The sequence below is a fragment of the Carcharodon carcharias genome, chromosome 17 (genome assembly GCF_017639515.1).
Source record: "Carcharodon carcharias isolate sCarCar2 chromosome 17, sCarCar2.pri, whole genome shotgun sequence".
Lineage (NCBI taxonomy): Eukaryota > Metazoa > Chordata > Chondrichthyes > Lamniformes > Lamnidae > Carcharodon > Carcharodon carcharias.
The window spans coordinates 119,059,674-119,078,025 of record NC_054483.1 but is presented as its reverse complement, the minus strand read 5'-3'; the positions used below and the strand labels follow the sequence as shown (position 1 = coordinate 119,078,025).

The 18,352-nt window shown below is 41.8% G+C and overlaps 1 protein-coding gene across 1 annotated transcript in view; it reads right to left on the bottom strand.

The window, feature by feature from the left end:
• The window catches only part of shoc2 (SHOC2 leucine rich repeat scaffold protein), a 176,364-nt gene that overhangs the window by 125,969 nt on the left and 32,043 nt on the right, over window positions 1-18,352 (bottom strand). The gene's annotated exons all lie outside the window — the stretch shown is intronic.

Here is an 18,352-nt window from a genome sequence, read left to right as displayed (position 1 = left end):
TTTCCTTTCCTAAAGTATCTGAGTGAACCAGACAGGTTTTTATGAGAATTGATGATAGTTTCATGGTCAGCATCACCGACGCTAGTTTCAATTCCAGATTTTTTTTTATTCCTTCAAGGGATGTGGCTGGCTGGGTCAGCATTTATTGCTCATCCCTAGTTGCCTTTGAGGTGGTAATGAGCTGCATCCTAGAACCGCTGCAGTTCATGTGGTGCAGGTACACCCAGAATGCTGTTAGGGAGGGAGTTCCAGGATTTTGACCCAGCGACAGTGAAGGAACGGCAATATATTTCCAAGTCAGGATGGTGAGTGACCTGGGGGGGGCCTTCCAGGTGGCGGTGTTCCCAATTATCTGCTGCCCTTGTCCTTCTAAATAGCAATGGTCATGGGTTTGGAAGGTGCTGTCTAAGGAGCCTTGGTGACTTCCTGCAGTTCATTTTGTAGATACTACACACTGCTGCTACTGCACATTGATGTTAGAGGGAATGAATGTTTATGGATGTGGTGCCATCAAGCAGGCTGCTTTGTCCTGGATGGTGTCAAGCTTCTTGAGTGTTGTGGGAGCTGCACTCATCCAGGCAAGTGGGGAGTATTCCATCACACTCCTGACTTCTGCCTTGTAGATGGTGGAGAGGCTTGGTGGAGTCAGGAGTTGAGTTACCCATCGCAGGGTTCCTAGCCTCTAACCTGCTCTTGTAGCTATAGTATTTATATGACTAGTCCAGTTCAGTTTCTGGTCAATGGTAACCCCCAGGATGTTGATAGTGGGGGATTCAGTGATAGTAATGCCATTGAATGTCAAGGGGCGATGGCTAGATGCTCTCTTGTTGGAGATGGTCATTGCCTGGCACTTGTGTGGCGTAAATGTTACTTGCCACTTGTCAGCCCAAACTTGGATATTGTGCAGGTCTTGCTGCAATTGGACATGGGCTGCTTCAGCATCTGAGGAGGTGCAAATGGTGAACATAGTGCAATCATCAGTAAACATCCCCACCTCTGACCTGATGATGGAAGGAAGGTCATTGATGAAGCAGCTGAAGATGGTTGCGCCAAGGATACTACCCTGAGGAACTCCTGCAGTGATCTGCTGGAGCTGAGATGACTGACCTCCAGTAACCATATCCACCTTCCTTTGTGCTAGGTATGACTCCAACCAGCAGAGAGTTTTCCTCCTGATTCCCACTGACTCCAGTTTTGCTAGGGCTCCTTGATGCCACACACAGCCAAATGTGGCCTTGATGTCAAGGGCAGTCACTTTCACCTCACCTCAGGAGTTCAGCTCTTTTGTCCATGTTTGAACCAAGGCTGCAATGAGATCAGGAGCTGAGTGGCCCTGGCGGAACCCAAACTGGGCATCAGTGAGCAGGTTATTGTTAAGCAAATGCCGCTCGATAGCACTGCTGATGACCCCTTCCATTATTTTACTGGCTATTGACTGATGGGGCAGTAATTGGCAGGATTGGATTTGTTCTGCTTTTTGTGTACAGGACAATTTTCCACATAGCTGGGTAGCTGCCAGTGCTGTAGCTGTACTGGAACAGCTTGGATAGGGGTGTGCCAAGTTTTGGAGCCCAAGTCTTCAGTACTAGTGCCAAAATATTGTCGGGGCCCATAGCCTATCTAGTGCCTTTAGCTATTCCTTGATATTACGTGGAGTGAATCAAATTGGCTGAAGGCTGGCATCTGTGATGCTGGGGACCTCCGGGTGGGAGGGAGACGCATCATCCACTCAGCAATTCTGGCTGAAGATTGTAGCAAATGCTTTATCTTTTGCAATGATGTGTTGGGCTCCCCCATCAGAGGTTAGGGATACTTGTGGAGCCTCCTCCTCCAGAGAGTTGTTTAATTGTCCGCCACCAATCACAGTTGGATGTGACAAGACTACAGAGCTTGCATGAGATCCGTTGGTTGTGGGATCGCTTAGCTCAACTTGCTGCTTGTGCTGTTTGGCATGCAAGTAGTCCTGTGTTATAGCTTCACCAGGTTGACACTTTATTTTAGGTATGCCTGATGCTGCTCCTGCACTCTTTATTGAACCAGCATTGATCTCCTGGCTTAATGGTAATGGTAGACTGGGGGATATGCCAGGCCATTAGGTTGCAGATTAGTGTTTGAGTACAATTCTGCTGCTACTGATGGCCCACAACGCCTCATGGATTCCTAGTCTTGATTTGCTAAATCTGTTCGAAATCTATCCCATTTAGCATGGTAGTAGTGCCACACAACACAATGGAGGGTATCCTCAATGTGGAGGGGGGATTTCGTCTCCACAATGACTGTGCAATGGTATCTCCTAATGATACTGTCATGGACAGATGCATCTGCGATAGGCAGGTTGGTGAGATGAGGTTAAGTATGTTTTTCCCCCTTGTTGGTTCCCTCCCCACCTGCCACAGACCCAGTCTAGCAGCTGTGTCCTTTAGGACTCGGCCAGCATGGTCAGTAGTGGTGCTATAGAGCCACTGGGTGATGGACATTGAAGTCCCCCACCCAGAGTACATTCTGCACCCTTGTCGCCCTCAGTGCTTCCTCCAAGTGATGTTCAACATGAAGGAGTACTGATTCAGCAGCTGAGGGAGACCAGTACATGGTAAATCAACAGGAAGTTTCCTTGCCCTCATGAGACTTCATGGGGCCCAGAGTCGATGTTGAGGGCTCCCAGGGCAACTCCCTCCCGACTGTATGCCGCTGTGCCACCACCCCTGCTGGGTCTGTCCTGTCGGTGGGACAGGATATGCCCGGGGATGGTAATGGTGGTGTCTGGGACATTATCGTTAAGGTACGATTCCGTAAAGATGACTATGTCAGGCTGTTGCTTGACTCATCTGAGACAGCTCTGAATTTTGGCACTAGCCCCCAGATGTTAGTAAGAATAACTTTGTAGGGTCAACAGGATGGAGTTTGCCTTTGTTATTTCCAGTTGATGCCAGATGGTCAGTCCGGCTTTATTCCTTTTTTTTGAGATTTTGTAGCAGTTTGATACAACTGAGTGCCTTGCTAGGCCACTTCCAAAGGCATTTAAAAGTAAACCACATTGCTGTGGGTCTGGGGTCACGTGTAGGCCAGAGCAGGTAAGGACAGCAGATTTCCTTCTCTAAAGGGCATTAGCGAACCAGATGGTTTTTTATAACCATTGACAGTGGTTTCATGGTCATCATTAGGCTTTTAATTCCAGATTTGTATTGAATTTAAATTCCACCAGAGCCATGGTGGGATTTGAATCCAAGCCTCCCTGAGCATTAACCTCTGTCTCTGGATTTTACTAGTCCAGTGACATTACCACTATGCCACCATCTCCCCATATACTTATAGAACTAACTATCTGCACTGTTCCTAGTGACTGGACAAAAGTGCCCCAGGTAGAGGGAAAAGGAGGCACAACTGAAGAGAACAGATGGCGAGAATAAAATTAGATTGGCATTTTGGGGGGGGGGGGGGGGGGGGTGGCATAGTAGAGGGAGAGGGAGGGGCGGGGGACTGTCAATAGAGGTATTCTAGCATACAATGAGATTGTGATCCAGCACAGCATAAAAACGGCATCCTTAGAAAAATAAGCAAGCAACGAGGGCAAGTAGATGGGAACAGCTGATGTTTGAATGCCTAAAATCTACTCATGAACAGTTGCCACAGAAGCAAAATATCTCTGGAGCAACAAGTTTAAACACTTAGAGAAAAGCAAAAAACTGCAGATGCTGGAAATCCAAAACAAAATTAAAAATACTTGGAAAAACTCAGCAGGTCTGGCAGCATCTGTGGAGAGGAACAGAGTTAATGTTTCGAGTCCGTATGACTCTTAGCTCTACCTGTCCCACCCACCACCCCTCAACCAGCTTATATTTCATCTAATTTCTATATGTCTTAGTTCTGTTGAAGAGTCACATGGACTCGAAACGTTAACTGTGTTCCTCTCCGCAGATGCTGCCAGACCTGCTGAGTTTTTCCAGGTATTTTTATTTTTGTTTAAGTTTAAACACTTAATAGATCGTTCGTGTTCTGTCTGTTGAAGGGTCATGAGGACTCGAAACGTCAACTCTTTTCTTCTCCGCCGATGCTGCCAGACCTGCTGAGTTTTTCCAGGTAATTCTGTTTTTATTTTGGATTTCCAGCATCCGCAGTTTTTTTGTTTTTAACTTAATAGATCATACTGGTTCAATATTGCAGCAAGTTATAGCACTTGCCTGCTTATGAAATAAGGAGCTTATCAGAATGGAAGGAGGAAATTGAGAGAGGCAAAAGCCCAGAAATACAAAAGGTAACTCGCAATCTTGATGCCAACCCAAAAACCTTGGATATCCAAGACTGAGTCAAGAGATAACAGATATTCAGGATTGCAAGGTCCATTACAGGCGCAGATTTTCAGTGTTACATTTCTGTATAGAAAATAATCAAGTACAATTTGACATTATGATACAAGCAGCCAATGTGATTCATTGACAACATGAATAAAGCTGTTAATAACAAAAAACAATTTTACCAAATCTATTCTCTCACCTATTCAAAGTCTTCAGTTCTCATTGCAGTGTCTGAACTATACCTTGATCATGTAAACACTTTGAATAAGGTAATCAAAGACTTGCGTAAAAGATTCACCTACAAACAAGTCTAACCGACAGCACTCATACGGTTGACAGCTCCACCTCATCTACTGATATTCATGGTATCAGTATGTCCTCTCACTTCAAATAGAACTCCTTTGATAAAGTTCTCATTAAGGACCCAGTTTCCTCTTTGGTCCCAAGCATTATTGTGCCCCTTAAGTCTCACCAATACCAGTCAGCTCAAAGACTTAAATCTTGTCCAAGTACCTGGAAAGATTGTTCCTGCATCCCTGTTGCGCTTTTGGAAAACATGCAAGCTAATATTTTCCAGTCTAATTCTCATCCAGATGTGATCATAAGAAATGAAAAATTGGCGTAGGAGTCATAGGGTCCCTCACCCCTGCTCAGTCATTCAATACGATCATAGTGATTTTCGGCCTAAACTGCATCTTCCCACTCACTCCCCATATCCATCGATTCCCTAAGACCCCAAAAATCTATCTATCCCAGCCTTAAATATATTTAATGACGTAGGACCCAAACTCTCTGGGGTAGAGAATACCAAAGATTCAAAATACTGAGTAAGAAATTTCTCATCTCAATCCCAAATGATCTCCTCCTTATCCTGGGATAGTGCCCATGTTCTAGACTCCCCAGCCCAGGGAAAACAACCTCTCAGTGTTGACCTTATCAAGTCCCTTCAAAATCCTGCATGCTTCAATGAAATCACCTTCCATACTTAACTCCAGAGAATATAGATACAGTCAACTTGTCAAAGGGCAGTCCTCTCATCCCAGGCACCAATCTAGTGTATCTTTGTTGTCCCTTCTCCAATCCAACTATATGCCACCAAAAGCTCCATTCCAACTTATCATATTTCCCTATATTAAAATCAATAAAATTATCTTTGTTCCTTTGAAGTTCCCTCATATTCCTTCTAAACTCCAAATGAGTAATTTTATGCTTTGTCCTCCCTACACCCTTATTGTGCTGAAATGAAGATGCATCTCCCCTACCCGAACTTCATCTTTCTCAGAATCTCAAAACTGTGAAACTCTACATCATCGAACACTAATCTTGAAATTATATGATGCACCAGACCAAAATCATTGTATTCAACAATCATTATACGCCAAGTAGCTGTTAAAATACTCTGCTCATTTTGCCTGAATGCATTACTAATTTGAACTAATTCTGCAGTCAGCAGCCAGGCTGTGCTTTATAGAAGTTTCATGCAAAAATGAAAACAAACAATAAATAATTAACTAAGCTTACTGCAAATAGAAACATTACAACACACTGTTTCCTTTCTTCTATCACTGTCACGCTCTTAAAACACAAACTTGGCATTATACTTTGCAACTTCCCGAATCACAGTTTCTTATTCTTTCCAACCCCGTCCACGTCCTGCACTAAGGATTTTGGCCCTTCGCCTTCAAATTAAAAATTGTAAGAAATCATCCCAGGATCAGATTAACACTTTTTGCTCCACACTACTCCTTTTTTGCAACGTTAATACTGTTATGATCCCAGCTGAGGTTACCCTTGGACGAGCCTGATCCCAGAGTGGAACCGAGCTTGATAGATACTAGCTTTTAATTTGTTTGTTTAGATACGTGGAGAGTGGTCACCAAATCAAGTCACCAGAGTCAGTACATGAACTTTCAACAAAAGAATAAAACTTTTATTTAACAAGAAAAGATGAACTATATTACAATACTCCTTCACCCACAACAATACCTTTACAGGTATATACAGATTTATAAGGATAACACAAGTTACAAAAACTTTATACTCTAATGTTCACAATAAATACACAGTAAGGTGACCTGTGGTCAAACACACCACGCTCTGAAACCAAGTAACAGATGCCACCCCAGATAGATGCTATTGATCTCTCCTCAGCTTCCCCCCAGACGCTTGTCACACTGTGAGCCAATTAGTCTCACTGAACTCTTTCACGAGGGTTTCCAATCTCCAAGAACTCGCTTTGGAATCTTCTACCAAACCGACGCTTTCTCTCAGACGCCTTCTGCAAGGGTTTGCTTCCAGGGTTTCAAACTCTCCTTCTAATGTTCCTCTCCCCTGGGTCACCTCATGCATTCAAGCTTTCCTCCATGCACTCTCTCTCACTGACTCAGCTGTCCAACAGCACACCACTGCTTCACATGCCCATAGCAAAGCGTTATAGACCTTCAGTCACCTTTTGGGGCCTTCTAGCCTCTTGCAAACTGTTCTCGCTTTAAATCCGCTTTCTGCAGCTTTTGTGTTTTTAAATCTGAAGCTTGGAGCCTCTCTCTCTCTGCCTCTCACTCTTAACAGGGCCTGTTCTAGGTTCCAGTCCTTCCTTTGGCTAGAAGGTCTGCTTGGGGCTTTCTCCTGTTCACTCCACTGGATTTTGGTGTGTTATCTTTAGCTTGGGACTGGCTATCTATACCCTTTGCTCCAGTCTCTCCTGGTAGCTATTTTCAAAAACCAACTGAACTCAAACAGCTTCCAAATCAAACTGCTGTTTCTTCTGGGTCTATGGGAGCGGCCTGCCTCTCTAGATCCCTGTCACTAGGCAACAGCCTAGTCTCTCTACTCTTGTTTGTTTAGCTTAGCTGCAAGTCATAGAACTCATGTTAGAGATGCAGGCACCTTTTAAAGTGAAACTAAAATTCAGTAAAGCCCACATCCCCTGAATGAATAAAAAAAAAATTAACCTTTCTTAACACAAATACAGAAATACAAATCAAACTTAAACTTTAAAGCTAAAACTCACTCCTAACACCTACAAATACAACTTACTTAAACTCTATTTCCTAACACATTACAAGTCACATGTGCAGCTTTGCGATACCAAAATCTGACACTCATTCTCAGCAAAAAGATTTCACATATTTGCTTGAAGGGCACTTGTGCAGTAAATTCTCTTTCCAAATACAGTATGTCCTGCATAGTCAAGGCCAACAGTGCCTGCTAGGTATATTATGAAGTTCTATGCCATTTGTTTTTTTTTTAAATCTAAAAAACACAAACAGCAAAGCCAAAGTCGCCAATTTGGTCATAACATTTCCCTGACTGGTCGAACCACAATAAAGGAATGATTTTGTATCAAACTTTTAGATAAACAGTTCAATTATTTCATAAAACTGGTAATGAGTGAGTGAAGAGAACATTTAAAAGTTTGCATGCATAGCGTTGCGCAGCACAAGTGGGCACTATTCAACTCTACAAACCTGCACTGAAAGAGCTATCCAAATAGTTCCTTCCCTAAACCTTAATTTTCTTCTCATTCAAATATTTATCCAGTTCCTTTTTAAAAGCCATCATAAATTCTACTTCCATCACTTAAATTTCTGGCTGATCATTCTGCATCACAATAACTTTCTGCATACAAATTCTTCTTCCAATCCCTCCCTTCGTTAGTTCAACGGCCTTAAATTCATGCCCTCTGGTTACAGATTCCGATTGTAGAAATTGATATATTCACGTTATGTAAGTCTCCTAACTTTGAACACATCAAACCTAATCAGCCTTTTGCTGTTCTAATGAAAGCAGCACCCCAATTTCTTTAGTCACTCCTCAGAACTCGAACCTCACTTGCCTTCCTTAATTTCAGAATAAGAGAAGTCACAAGGTGGATTAACATCCTGGGGGCGCTGGGGGAAGGCAACAGGAGGAAGCTCCTTGGTTTGATAAAGCAAGCTGCTTTTTAAATTTACAACTTTGACTTGAGGGTTGAACACAAATCAGACCTCCAAACCAACATCAAGTTGATCGCTATTACCAACACCAACCTGCCTGCTGCACGTTAGGTCATAAAAAGGCACCAAGTACAAAATTTTGTCTTACATGAACATAATTTAAATAAGGCAAACTGACCTATTATTTTAATTATTTGCCCACAGGTGCTCATATACTCCATCATAAACTGCTTTCTGCTGATAGAAGTTCAAAATCACAAAAAGACTAACTACAGATTACCGAATCCATCACTGGTCAGCTGATTCTTACTACGTACTTAAAAGATTGAAGAACTCAAATTTCCTGTCGTTTTTGTTGTCAACATTTTCATAAATGGACATAGCAGACACAAAACTTATATAGATGAAATAGGACAAAGTGATGGAACAGCTGAACTTTCAATAGATGTCTATTCCATGAACTGTTAAGGCTTAAAATTATGTTTTCCAAACAAATTGATTTGTAATAATTGCAGAAAGGTTGCAATATAAATATGTCTCCATTCTCATATGCTTCAACTAATGATGTGCAGAGAAGCTTCTGAAGCTGCAATTCTATTTTCTTGTCCCTACCATATCCTGACATAAAACTAGTTTTACCCAATTGCAATCAATGAGCAAAAACAAATGGGTTCATTACTTATGGTTGAATTTTATTATTTTAAAATATTCTACAACAAAAATACTAGAAATTCAAAATATCAGCAGGATCGTGAGACTCTGCTTTCACAGTCTGTACTCGTACTGAAAATCAAGATTAAGTGAGCTTTTGCCCTTCTGCTCCTCAGGTGGTTTCTGTCCTCCCTGAGCTCGCCTGAGTTAGTGAGATAGGTGTACCGCCCCAGTCAAACTCCCCACCTGTCATTGTCCCCAAAGCCACCACAGAGCGTTGGAAAAGATGACCCAGAGGCAGTCAGCATCAGTTAGAAGAGCGGCGGAAGGGAAGACCTAGAAGAGCTGTCTAGTCTATCTCCCAGAGCTGTCACTGTCTTACAGAAATCAAAGTGTAACATCAAAGGAAAGCAGGTAAGTGGTTGACTGGTGGGCGGATGTTTTGCTCATTTATCTTTAAAACTCATTCTTCGGCGGGGGGGCAGAAAGAACCAGACCTGTGGAAGACACCTCTACTTGGGAGCAGATAAGAGGGGACAAGGCTTGGAGCCTTCGCTTACCTTCAAGGAGCAGAGAGAATCGGACCTGACCAACTCAGGTGTTGGTTTTTTAAAAAAAAATCAGAGTGACATCACAGGAAAATCATAAGTTCATTGGTTGGTGAGAAACTGCTGTATGGCAGTCTCTTTAAATAGCTGAAAATCAGAAAATCGTACTATTTTTAATGAAGTAGCTACTTAGATTTAAGAAAGAGACACAAGCAAGAGAGATGTAAAGTTAAGTCTAAGCCAAGTAAAATAAAGGAATAAAACTTTAGGCAGGGTAGTTAGAGTTTCTCTAGATATTTAGATAAGAAGAGAGTTAAAGTGAGCATTGGTCCTATAGAAAGTGAGTCTGGGGAATTAATAATGGAAAATAAGGAGGTGGCAGGTGATTTGAAAGGGTAACTTACATCGGTCTTCACTACAACAGATACAAGAAACATCGCGGAAATAGCTGTAAATCAGGAAATGGAAAGGAGGGAAGAACTCAGGAAAATCACAATCACCAGAGAACTAATTGAGCAAATTGTTGGAGCTGCAGGCTGACAAATCCCCGGGGCCTAATGGACTTCATCTGAGGGTTTTGAGAAAAATGGCTAGTGAGATAGTTGATGCGTTGGTTTTAATTTTCCAATCTCTAGATTCAGGGAAGGTTCCATTAGATTTTAAAATAGCAAATGTAACTCCTTTATTCAAAAAGGGAGACAGACAGAAGCAGGAAACTACAGGCCAGCTAGCTTAACATCTGTCATAGGGAAAATGTTAGAAGCTATTATTAAAGCTGTTATAGCAGGGCACTTAGGTAAATTCAAGGTAATCAGGCAGTGTCAACATGGTTTTGTGAAAGGGAAATCATGTTTAAACAATTTATTGGCAGTTCTTTGAAGGAGTCACATGTGATGTGGATAAAAGGGAATCAGTGGATGTACTGTACTTAGATTTCCAGAAGACATTTGATAAGGGGCCGCATCAAAGGTTACTGCGGAAAATAATGCTCACGGTGTAGGGGGTAACATATCCACATGGTTAGAAAATTGGCTAGCTAACAGGAAGCAGGAGGTAGCCATAAGTGGGTCCTTTCTGCTTGTCAGGGTGTAATAAGTGGTGTGCCACAGGGTTCAGTGTGGGGCCTCAACTTTTTTACAATTTATATAAATGACTTGGATGAAGGGGCCAAAGGTATGATTGCTAAATTTGCTGACAACAAAGATAGGTAGGAAAGTAAATTGTGAAGAGGGCATAAGGAGGCTACAAAGTGACATAGATAGGTTAAGTGGGTGGGCAAAGATCTGGTAAATGGAGTATAATGTGGGCAAATGTGAAATTGTCCATTTTGGCAGAAGGAATTAAAAAGAAGCATATTATCTAAATGGTGAAAAATTGCAGAGCTCTGAGGTTCAGAGGGATCTGGGTATCCTAGTGCATGAATCACAAAAGGCTAGTATGCAGGTACAGTAAGTAATTAGGAAAGCTATTGGAATGTTATGATTTATTGTGAGGGGAATTGATTACAAAAGTTAAGAGGTTATGCTTTAGTTATACAGGGCACTGACGAGGCCCACAGCTGCAGCAGCATACAGTGCTGGTCTCCTTAATTAAGGATGGATGTAAATGCGTTAGCAGTTTAGAGAAGGTTTACTGGACTAATACCAGGAATGGGCAGGTTGTCTTATGAGGAAAGCTTGGACAGGTTAGGCTTGTATCCACTGGAGTTTAGAAGAGTTAGAGGCGACTTGATTGAAACCTTTAAAGATCCTGAGGAATCTTGACAGGGTGGATGTGAAGAGGATGTTTCCCTCTTGTGGGAGAATCTAGAACTAGAGATCACAGTTTAAAAATAAGGGGTCACTCATTTAAGCAGAGATGAGGAGAAGTATTTTCTTTGAGGGCCACGAGTCTTAGGAACTCTTCCTCAAAAGGCAGTGGAAGCAGAGTCTTTTAATACTTTTAAGGCAGAATTAAACAGATTCTTGATAAACAAGGGGGTGAAAGGTTATCAGGGTAAGCAGGAATGTGGTGTGGAGTTTACAGTCCAATCAGCCAAGATGTTATTGAACGGCGGAGCAGGCTCAAGGGGCCAAGTGGCCTACTCCTCCTCCTAATTCATTTGTTCATATGTGTGCGGAATGCACATCCTGTAGTATGTGGCATGCACATCCTGTAGTATGTGGGGAGTCGTGGATGCTATCGGTGACCTAGACAACCAGATGTACAGCAAGTGTCACCAGCTGCAGAAACTTGAGCTTTGGGTTTCAGAGCTTGGGCATTAGTAAAGCTGAGAGCTATGTGGATAGCAATAATTCAGAGCGGTGGCCACACCGCAGCTTAGAAACTTGGAGGCAGAAGGAGAATGGGTGACCGCCAAGTGCAGGAGTCCCCTGGGGTCCTGCTCCCTAATCGGTTTTCCATTTAGGATATTGGTGAGGGCATCGATTCCTCAGAGGAGTGCAGTAACAACCAGGTTCATGGAAACATGGACAACTCAACTGTACAGGAGGAGGACGAAGAAAGGAAGAGCATTAGTAATAGGGGGTTCGTTAGTTAGGGGACAGGCAGGTGTTTCTGTGGCTGTAGATGTGACTCCAGGATTTTATGTTGCCTCCCTGGTGCAAGGGTCAAAGATGCCACAGAGTGGCTGCAGGACATTCTTCTGGGAGAGGGTGAACAGCCAGAGGTCATGGTCCACATTGGTACAACGATTTATGTAAGAAAGTGGATATGGTCTTGAAAGCAGATTTTAGGGAGCTTGGGAGATTGAAAAGCAGTAATCTCAGCATTACTTCCAGTCCCATGTGTTAGTGAACATTGAAATAGGAGAATTGAGCAATTGAACAAGGGGCTGGGAAAGCTGGTGTAGGAGGGAGGGCATCAGATTCTTGAGGCATTGTGACCAGTTCTGGGGAAGGTGGGATCTGTACTAGCCAGACGGTCTGCACCTGAACAGGACTGGGGCGAATATCCTCACTGGGAGGTTTGAAAGTGCTGTTGGGAAGGGTTTAAACTAGATTGGCAGTGGGTTGAGAACCTAAAGGCAGATTCAGATAGGACAAATTCAGAGCAGGGAACGGGAGACAGGAAATTAGTGAGTGACTCTGAAAGATAGAAAAAACAACGGTTAAAAAATGTACAACACAACAATTTGGCATGAGTATAGTAAATAAAGCCAATGAGCTGGGGGCACAGATTCACGCATAGCAACATGTCATTGCTCGAACAGAAACCTGGCTTAAAGAGGGGAAAAAAATGACTGCTCAACATCCCATGATACAGAGTTTTCAGGCAGAATAGAGAGGGGGATTTAAAAAAGGTGCGGGTGCAGTATTATTGGTTAAGGAATCAATTACAGCATTGAAGAGGGATAATATACTAAATGAAGCATCAAATGAGGTCATATGGGTTCTGCTCAGAATAAAAAAGGAGCAGCCACACTGCTGGAGAGTACTTTAGACCCCCGAATAGTGAGAGAGGGATAGAAGAGCAAATACGTAGGCAAGTTTCTAGGTGCAAAAATAATAGCACAATAATAGATGGGGACTTCAACTACCCTAATATCAACTGGAATGCAAATAGTGTGAAAGGCACAGCAGGGGGTACAAAATTGAACTGCATTCAAGAGAACTTTTGTAGACAGCACATAAACCCAACAAGACAAAGCACAATTCCAGATTTAGTCTTAGGAAATGAAGCAGGGCAAGTGGATAAAGTAGCAATGGGTGAGCACTTTGGAGATAGTGACCATGAAACACTTTGTATTTTTCCATAATGATACAAAATCTAAGATAGAACTGGTGTAAAAGTTCTAATTGAGGGGAAGACAAATTTTACGAAGCTGAGAAGTGATCCTGCGAAAGTGGACTGGATAAAGCTACTTGAAGGAAAACCAGTGACCAATCAGTGGGAGGTAAAAATGAGATTCTATGGACAGTATAGACATGACCACACAAAGAAAAAGGGTGGTACTGCCAAATCTAGAGCCCCCTGGTTATCCAGAAGCATACAGGACAAGATAAAGCAGAAAAAAAAAGCTTATGACAGTCACAAAAAGCTTAATATTGTAGAAAGCCTAGAGTATGGGAAGTACAGGGGTGAAGCAAAAAATAAATTAGGAAAGCAAAGAGGATATGAAAAAATATTGGCAGGTAAAATTAAGTAGTGGACAAATTATTAGAATCAATTCTAAGACACAGGATAAACTGTCACTTAGAAAGAAACAGATTAATCAGGGGTAGACAGCATGGGTTTTGTTAGGAGAAGGTCGTGTCTTACTAATTTAATCAAAATTTTTGAGGCAGTAACAAAAATTAATGAGGGTAGTGCAGTGAATGTGGTCTACTTGGATTTTAGTAAGGCACTTGACAACGTCCCACATGGAGTTTGGTCAGAAAAGTAAAAGCCCCCGAGATACAGAGGAATGAGGCAAGTTGGACCCAAAATTGCCTCAGCGACAGGAAACAAAAGGTAATGGCCGATGGATGTTTTAGCAAATAGAAAGGGGTTTCCAATGGCATTCCACAGGGCTGAGTGTTAGGTCTCTGGCAGTTTGTGGTATATATTATGATTTGGATTTAAATGTGGGAGGCATGATTGGGAAACTTGCAGATGACATAAAAATTGGCCGTGTAGCTGATTGTGAAGAGGATAGCTGTTGTATCCACAATGACATCAATGGTTCAGTTGAGTGGATGGAAAAGTGGCAAATGGAATTCAGTGCAGACAAATGTGAGGTAATGCATTTGTTGAGGGCAAACAAAGCTAGGGAATACACAATAAACGAGAGGATACTGAAACAGGTTGAGGAAGTGAAAGACCTTGGAATACATGTCCACAGGTCCCTGAAGATGGCATGACAGGTGGACAAGGCAGTCAAGAAAGCATATGGAATGCTTTCCTTTATTGGATGGGTATTGAATACGAAAGCAGGGATGTAATGATTGAACTGTGTAAAACACTGGTTAGGCCACAGCTGGAATTGTGTACACGGTTCTGGTCACCACTTTACAGGAAAATCCAATTGCTCTGGAGATTTACCAAGCTTATTGCTAGGGCTTGAAAATTGCAGCTGAGGAAAGATTGGGTGGGCTAGAGTTGTTTTCCTTCGAACAGAGGAGGCTGAGGAATGACTTAATTGAGGTGTACAAGATTATAAGCGGCCTAGACAGAGCAGACAGGAAAGACCTGTTTCCCCCAGCAGAGGGGTCAATTACCAGGGGGCACAGATTTAAGGTAATTGGTAGAAGGATTAGAGGGGACACGAGGAAAAAGCATCTTGACCCAGAGGATGATAGGTGTCTGGAATTCACTGCTTGGTTTGTTGGAGGCGGCAGAAACCCACAACTCATTTAAAAAGGTACCTAGATCAGCACCTGAAGTGCTGTAACTGGCAGGGCTACAGACCAGGTGATAGGAGGGGGGATTAGAATGGGAGGCTAGTTTTTTTATTTTTTCTTTTCCGGCCAGCACAGACATGATGAGCTGAATGGGCTCTGTGTGGCAAATTTTCTATGGTTCTATGTAAACAACCCTAAATCTTTGTCACAATAAATCCCAAAAACCTACACTGGAGTTTTTCCCAGTTCAAGACTAATTTAAATAAAATTATAGCTGTTTGGTAGTACAGAACTTGACTAGTACTGAAAAGAAAATATGTTTTTGTTGAAGCTTTTTGTCTTTCACTCAGCAGGACAATTCACAAGAAAATGCCAAGGTATCACAAAAATTTGAGAAACAAGTGAAGCTAGCTGTTTTGCGCCACTAACAGGATGCTGCTGTCAAGCATTACTTCTCTTGCAAATGTTATAAAAGTTTATTGGTAAAATGTGCGCCCAAAATGAGTAATGTGGTATATGAATTTCAGTGCCAGTGTGATGCTAGGTATGTAGGCTGTACGTTCCAAAGACTGGCAGGTCATATCAAACAGCACGTCCCAGCCACTGTTCGCAACGGGCAAGGTACAAAACATAATCAACCAGCCCGTGCTTGCAGAGCTCAAAAGCGCCTACATTAAATGTGATTCCGCGACTGACAGCATATGCTAAATAACCCTCAGCGTGCTAACAATTACACTGACAACCAATTCAAGATTGTCAGTTGGGCTCGCAGTGTGGTGCATTTGCGTGTACAGGAAAACTACATGCATTAATACACAAGGCCCTGTTCTCTGCAGACAAAGAATATGTACGCATGTTAAGCCTGTTTCAGCTAAACAAGCATCAACCATTTGCTGATTCAGTCCTCAGGGAAATGCCTTGACCAATCAGGGTCAAGCTGCCTGGTTTAAATTTCAAACAATGCTGGGCAGTTAACTGTCAGTCACCATCAATTGGTGGATTTCCCCATGACAATGCCTCCATTTGCCAACCAATCAACACTCTCTTCTCATATAGTATAAACTTGTTGTTTCCCCTGAAATAGGACAATTCACAAGAAAATGCCTGAGTACTGCAAGGCCAAAAGCTTTGACAAAAAATTTTTTCAGCAATGCTCAAATAAAATGTTAGAAGTTTGTATGAGAGCGTGCTTTTATATGTGAGGGTGCTTTTTCAGATGTTCATACACAGTACAATTAGAAAGGACAGTTAAAATATTAAATCACATAAAGGTCAAGCAAAACAAGAAATCTGGACTCAAAAACATGTGCTGGCACCCTAAAAGGTCTCCCAATCTCAACCAGCGTCTACCAGAACAGTATTGGCTTCTTTTGTTTCAGCTATCTTTCAGAAGTACTTAGGGACAAGCACCATCTAACAACGAGCCTTTTTTTAAAAATTAGAATAATAAACAGATATCTGGGTAAAAATGGCCAGGTTTTTTTAGTTATTATGCAAGATGATCTGTAGCTGGCGCATTAGAAAATGGTTTATTTTCCAAACAGCACAGCCTTTTGTTTAAATAATTGAATTGCACTGAGGTCAAATCTGTTTACAGTACAAAATTATGGGCATACGTTTTACCAATAAACTTTTATAATATTTGCAAGGGAAGTAATGTTGATTTGGAGCCAAAACTAGAGAGATTTTCTTTGTAGAATGTTATTCTGATCCCTAACAAGTGATGTACTCAAAGGCCAATTCCAATTTTTGACAAATGGTACAGTGAATTGGTGCATAACTTAGCTTTCCCCGTTCTACATTTAAAAGCTTTATCTTGGTCACAGTCTAGGGTGCATGTGTACACCCTATTGCATAATTGATCTGTATCACTATTTGAGTTCCAGTAAGAAACCCAAGAGCACAGCTTACTGCATTCCTGTTGTGGTATAAAAAGATAGCGCAAGTGCTACAAACATAGATGCTGCAACTTATACCCATTCCAGAAACAAAAATAAATGCACTTCAGATAACGTGAGCCTAATCAGTTAGTAGTGCAGTTTGACATGAGGATTTTTGCTGTTCTAGCCCACAGGCCACCTACAGCACTGATTGTATCTTCTTAAAGATAGTTTGCTTTTACTCCTGAAGTAAAAATCCCACTGAAGACGACATGTCTTGCACAAGACAAACAGTTCACCTTTGCTATACTCAACTCCACACACAATAGCCTGACCTGAGACCACAAATTTTGAAAGTGCACAATTTTGATTTTCTTATGGATTACAATAGGTTCCATTTTGCAGTCATACTTACTGTAAACAGAGTTTGTCATTTGGGAAGTCCTACACATTTTAAGTTAAAAATCAGTTCAGAAGATTTTCAAGTAATTAAACCTAGCTTCGGAACATGGTATTGACAAAGATGTATTATATAGTCATAATATCCTAAACAGGGTCAAAAAGAGAAATTGCTGGAAAAACTCAGCAGGTCTCAGCATCAGTGGAGAGAAAGACAGTTAACGTTTCGAGTCCATATGACTCTTCTTCAGAACTAAAGAGAAGTACAAATGTGGTGAAATATATACTGTTAAAGGGGGTGGGACAGGTGAAGCTGGATAGAAGGCTACTGATAGGTGGAGGCAAAGGAGAGATTGCAAAAGATGTCAAACAAAAGGTCGAAGGAGTGGGGAAAAAAGATCAAAATAATAGGCTAAAGGTGGGGATAAAACAATGAATGGAAATAATTTTTAAAATAATCAGAAATAGGTGGGAGAAATATATAAAAATTAATAAATATTGAAAAAAGGGGATCAAAAGGGAGTGAGGACGGGGGAGAGAGAGTTCATGATCTGAAGTATTTTAAAAATTTATTTCCATTCATTGTTTTATCCCCACCTTTTAGCCTATTATTTTGATCTTTTTTCCCCCACACTGTCCCTCCCCCACCCCACCCCCACTAGGACCATCTGCCACTGGCTCATCCTGCTTTCTACTCTTAATGTCACCATTAGCACCTCCTTTAACCAGTATCACCCCTTCGACCTTTTGTTTGACGACATCTTTTGCAATCTCTCCTTTGCCTCCACCTATCACTGGCCTTCTATCCAGCTTTACCTGTCCCACCCCCTTTAACAGTATATACTTCACATTTGTACTTCTGTTTAGTTCTGAAGAAGAGTCACATGTACTCAAAACGTTAACTGTCTTTGTCTCTACAGATGTTGTCAGACCTGCTGCGTTTTTCCAGCAATTTTTTTCTTTCAGATTTCCAGCATCCGCAGTATTTTGCTTTTATCCTATGCAGGATGGTGACTTCATTAAAAGTGCAGTTTTTTTTCTTCAGTCATCTCAACAGTGACATAAATCATTTATCGAACCTCCATATTGTATCTGCTTCACTATGCTACACAAGAGACACAGTCCAACATTATAAATCAAGCCACACAGAGCAGGAATCAAATCAAATGCATGACATTATCACACAGCCAGACCAAAGCAAAATCCACTTGTTACGCAGTTCCCTGGAGAATGAAATGTCAGTGGCAAAGCCCAACTGTTAGTCTGCCTTCCTTTCACATATGGCAGAAAGATTAATACTTAATCTGGCACACATCAATATAAATT